Genomic DNA, 6,172 nt, shown 5'->3' with positions numbered 1-6,172 from the left:
CCGCAAGATGTCATGGCGCTTCTCCATGCATCCCGGCCAACCACCGGTTTCTCCAGGGTGCTCGTCAACCGTCCTTCACCCAGTAGTGTGTATTGAATTCTTGTCTCGAGTCTCGAAAATCTTGAGGAGTCCTGAAGATGCAGTCCTTGCCGGTGCCATCATGAAGTTGTCGCCATTGACGTAGAGTCCTCCTTCTTCACACCACTCTCATGCACTCATACCAAACCCCGTCTACTATAGCGTAGCATTAAAAATATATAACGTCCTGGGTTTGGTAATAGGGAGATGGTTCCTACCTCATGGATTCTACTCAACTACAAGATTCAATAACACTACTGGAGAGACTGTTAAAAGGGTGATACTACATGCAAATAAACATAGGTATGGAAAACATGGTCAAAGTGAACTTGCCTTGCCAGTTGGTGAAGATAGTATCGCTCTTAAAAACTTGATAAACTAGTCGTCACTCTCCGATGAAATCTATACAAGCAAGCATAGTATTCACATAAGCAATCATTCTAGCACTCAATCATAACAATCAAAATAACAACGAAATCGAAATAGGATCAAAGGTAAAAACCAAATAAAACTCCAAATCACTCAAATAGACTTATAGGGCTAATCTACACCACAACAACTCTACCTAACAACAAGTAAAAATCCTAAAACAAAAAAAATACTTAACCCAAGGTAAAAATAATTATTCGCTATGTAACATAAAGTATTTTTCCTATAATAAAATTCTAACAGTACCTAGAACCTCTAACACTATTCCTATTGCTAGCAACTAGTCATACAACAAACAACACCTAGAACCTCAAGAATACTAAGTCTAATAAATCCTAGAAATCACCTATTGTTAAACAATAGAATATATGACACACTGGCGAAAACTAGCAAAAGAAACTAAATAAAACTAATTAATAATAATTAAACTACAAACAGTACTAAAAACAGAGTAAACAGTATTGTTTACAATAAAAAGCTAATCTAACTAACTCACTAACATGCAAACTAAACACTACTGCGTAGCTAGTCTAATAAGTAACCAGTAGCAAAAAGAATTGGTCAAAAATAATATTCCTAACTCAAAATAGCTCAAATCTAGTGATTTGAGAAAATTCATACAAACACAAATTTAAACTGCTCAAATATGAAATACAATTGAACTAACATAAACTTCATAAAATTTGTGATCCAAGGAAGTTGGATTCACTCAAAAATACCTCGTAGATAATTAACTGCGGATTTTACAAGATTGAAACTATTCTGTTTTAAAAACAGAACGAAAAAAGGCAGGTCGGGATTACTGTAGCTGTTCCGGTGAGGGGCTCGGGTGGAGTGGCTCCAGTGGTCCTTCGGGCGAGGCGAGGGGATGGGCGGGGGCGGCGGAGCGGGGCGGAGCAGCTGGTGGTGGCGGTGGGTGGCGGTGGGTGGGGCGGAGCAAATGTCGGCGGCGGCTCCGACGAACTCTGGCGGGGCGGCTCGGTGACGTGGGGCGAGGAGAGGAGGGACTAGGTGGGGGAATGGATGCGCGATGTGGCTATTTATAGGGGGAGGAGGTCGTCTTGGAGGAGGGGGGGGAGGGATTTTGCGAATCCCGCGATTCCGGTGATGCTCCGGCGGTGGCTGTAGATCGTGAGTATCTTGCCTGGAGGAAGGAGATGATTCGGTTCGGATCGGGCCGGATTTGGCCCCAAAAAAAACAGTACCGTCCATTTTTTTGAATAACCTGTGAAGAAAAATCATTTTAGAAAATAAAATGAAAACAAAATATAGGAGTATTATATATCAAAATGATCAGAAAAATAAGCCCAATTTAATGGGATATTTTCCAGGGGCAAATAAAATACTTTTTGAAAATTCATTTTTTTAAAATTCAAACAAAAATCAAAATGACTTTCAAAACTCTATGGAAAATTTATTCCAACATTTTTGGGGTGTCATGTTACTCCCTCTCAACACTTTTTTTCAAGTGTTCTTTGTCAGAAAAGTTTTTGAATAAAACTCAAATGCCACTTTGAGTTAAAAAAATAAATTAAATGACAACTTCAAAATGAAATTTTTCTTTACTTCCCATTCTCTTTCATTGAAGAAATCATGAGGATCATTGAGTGGCATGAAGTTTGAAATATTTCCAAATTCAAATATTTTCAAACATAAACTTTTTTTTTGGAAAGTCCTTTTTATTCCCTCTCAACAAAACTTCAAAAGTTTAAAATTCTAATAAATTTCACTCAATCAATCACTCAACAATCAATCAACAATTATATATTTTAATTATTATAACATTCCAAAATTTAGAATTTTGGGATGTTACACAAACAGTTCATCCGAGTGAACTGCATGCCATATATCGCACACACCTTAAACTGGCTGACCGTTTCTTTTATGTTACCTAATCACAAACAGTTCATCCGAGTAAACCGTATTTTGTATATCGCACACACCTCCATCTGGCTGCCCATTTCCTTTGTTCCTCCTCATCGCAAACAATTAACTGAACCGTATGCCCTGCACCACGCACGCAACTAAAATCTGAACCGTGTTTGATGGCTCCGCCATCGCAAATGTTTTGCACCTGTTTGGACGGTTTTTTACACCACCATTTGCGATTATGGCATCGCACATAGTTTCGTCGAAGGGTCTTTGATCGTAGTGTCACGTTAGCAGCATCCTGCAGTAGTGCATGGTGCGTGCACCGGCCGATGAAGCTCTTGCTCCCTGACCTGCTCCGGCTCGTTCTCCTCGCTGAAGATGTAACGCAGGTAGCCGTCGACATCGAAGCTTTGATCGTTGCTGGCATGCTTGGAATAACTAATGGTAGATGGGTGAGGAATAGATCTTCGCAGAGTGTCGCGGCGGTGCATTACCTCCTGGGATATATGCAGCAAGCCATTAGCTGGTGGCGGGAAACCGGTGAGGGAATAGGCGTGGGTTTTACTATTCACCCATGTGGAGCGCGGGAAGCATTCGTTGGAGCACGGGAAGACTAAGTGGAGCACACACACAACCCAAATACCGTATCCGGTGCCACGTGTTATTTATCACACAAGTGTTAACATAAGGAAATGCATGTGTAACTTACTAATCATCGCGCACGAGTAATCGCAGACGCATTGTGTGCGATACTCCTAGACACCGCAATCAACTAGTTTGCATTTTTCAAAGTTTTTTGTACACACAGGATCGCACACAAACTAACTATATTAACCGTTTGTGTTGTAAATTCTCACCGCAAACAGTTCATCCAAGTCGGCTGTTTGCCATGTATCACACACATCTTGTTAAGTTGAACCATTTCTGTTGTGTTCGCAAATCGAAAATAGTTCGTCCGAGTGAACCGTATGCCCTATATCACACACACCTTGATCTGGCTAACCGTTTATGTTGCACTCCCTAATAGCAAACGGTTCATCGGAGCGAACTGTATGCCATATATAGCACACACATTGATATGGCTGCCCATTTCTGTTGTTCTGCCTCATCGCTCGAACGGATTAATCGTGTGCCCTGCATCACACACGCAACTTAAATCTGAACCGTGTTTGATGCATCCTCCATCACAAATGTTTTGCACCTTTTTTGACGATTATTTTACATCCCCGTTTGTGATTAATGCATTGCACACAGTTTCGACAAAGGGTCACTAATCGTAGTGTCACGTTAGCAACATCCTCCAGTAGTGTGTGCCTAGCTCGGTGGCCTCCCGCTCCGCCTCTTTGCTCTATAAATACCCAAAAATATAAAAACCCTAGGGGAGTTGATGAAACACAATTCTAGCCACCACTAGTTCCAGAACCACCAGATCCAATCTAGACACCATCATGGAGGGGTTCATCATCCTCATTGGTGCCTCTCCGATGATGCGTGAGTAGTTCAATGTAGACCTACGGGTCCGTAGGCAGTAGCTAGATGGCTTCCTCTCTCTCTTTTGATTCTCAATACAATGGTATCTTGGAGATCTATTTGATGCAACTCTTTTTGCGGTGTGTTTCTTGGGATCCGATGAACTTTGAATTTATGATTAGATCTATTTTATCCATGAAATTTATTTGAGTTTTGATCACTTATATGCATGATTGCTTATAGCCTCGTATTTCTTCTTCGAATCTTTGGTTTAGTTAGGCCAACTAGACCAATTTTTCTTGCCATGGGAAGAGGTGCTTTGTGATGGGTTCAATCTCACGGTGCTAAATCCCAGTGACAGAAGAGGACATGACACATATGTATCGTTGCTATTAAGGATAACAAGACGGGGTCTATTCCTACATGAATAGATCTTGTTTACATCATGTCATTGTTCTTATTGCATTACTCTGTTTCTCTATGAACTTAATACACGACATGCATGCCAGATAGCGGTCGATGTGTGGAGTAATAGTAGTAGATGCAGGCAGGAGTCGGTCTACTAATCTTAGACGTGATGCCTATATAATGATCATTGTCAGGATATCGTCATAATTATTTGAAGTTCTATCAATTGCCCAACAGTATTTTGTTTGCCCAACAGTAATTTGTTTACCCGTCATATGCTATTTTTCTTGAGAGAAGCCACTAGTGAAATCTACGCCCCGGGTCTATTATTTATCATATTTGCTTTCCAATCTATTATTTGCCTATTTTATTTTCAGATCTATTATTCCAAAAACCCAAAAATACCTTGCTGAAATTTTTTGTTGTTTATTTTATTTCACGTTTCTGCGAGATCTATTTATCTAATCTACTACAAATTTATCTATCTTTTACCCGGGAGGGATTGACAACCCCTCTTACGCATCAGGTTACAAGTATTTGTTCTTTGTGTGCAGGTATCGTTTACATAGTGTTGCGTGTTTCTCCTACTGTTTCGATAACCTTGGTCTTATCACTAAGGGAAATACCTACTGCTACCTCTTGAGCACCGCGTTGGTTTTCCCTTTAAGAGGAAAGGGTGATGCAGCAAAGTACCGTAAGTATTTCCCTTAGTTTTTGAGAACCAAGGTATCAATCCAGTAGGAGGCCATGCACGAATCCCTCGCACCTACACAAACAAATAAAATCCTCGCAACCAATGCTGTAAAGGGGTCGTCAATCCCTTCACGATCACTTACGAAAGTGAGATCTGATAGATATGACACGATAAGATTTTTGGTATTTTTATGATAAAGATGCAAAGTAAATAAAGAGAAATAAAAACGGCACCAGAAATAGCTTGTTAAGGGAGATTAATATGATGGAAAATAGACCTGGGGATAAAGGCTTCACTAGTGGCTTCTCTCGAGAGCATAAGTATTACGGTGGGTAAACAAATTACTGTTGAGCAATTGACAGAATTAAGCATAGTTATCAGAATATCTAGGTATGATCATGTATATAGGCATCACGTCTGAGACAAGTAGACCGACTCCTGCCTGCATCTACTACTATTACTCCACACATCGACCGCTATCCAGCATGCATCTAGAGTATTAAGTTCAAAAGAACAGAGTAACGCTTTAAGTAAGATGACATGATGTAGAGGGGTAAACTCATGCAATACGATATAAACCCCATCTTGTTATCCTCGATGGCAACAATACAATACGTGCCTTGCTGCCCCTACTGTCACTGGGAAAGGACACCGCAAGATTGAACCCAAAGCTAAGCACTTCTCCCATTGCAAGAAAGATCAATCTAGTAGGCCAAGCCAAACTGATAATTCGAAGAGACTTGCAAAGCTAACCAATCATACATAAAATAATTTAGAGAAGATCCAAATATTGTTCATCGATAAACTTGATCATAAACCCACAATTCATCGATCTCAACAAACACACCGCAAAAGAAGATTACATCGAATAGATCTCCACAAGAATCATGGAGAACTTTGTATTGAGATCCAAAAAGAGAGAAGAAGCCATCTAGCTAATAACTATGGACCCGAAGGTCTGAGGTAAACTACTCACACATCATCGGAGAGGCTATTGTGTTGATGTAGAAGCCCTCCGTGATCGATGCCCCCTCCGGCGGAGGTCCAGAAAAGGCCCCAAGATGGGATCTCACGGGTACAGAAGGTTGCGAAGGTGGAATTAGGTTTTTGGCTCCGTATCTGGTAGTTTGGGGGTACGTAGGTATATATAGGAGGAAGAAGTACGTCGGTGGAGCAACATGGGCCCCACGAGGGTGGAGGGCGCGGCTGGGGGGGTAGGCG

The sequence above is a fragment of the Triticum urartu genome, chromosome 1A, assembly GCF_056163025.1.
Source record: "Triticum urartu cultivar PI428250 chromosome 1A, HENAU_Tu73, whole genome shotgun sequence".
NCBI lineage: Eukaryota > Viridiplantae > Streptophyta > Magnoliopsida > Poales > Poaceae > Triticum > Triticum urartu.
This window is presented reverse-complemented; position numbering follows the sequence as displayed.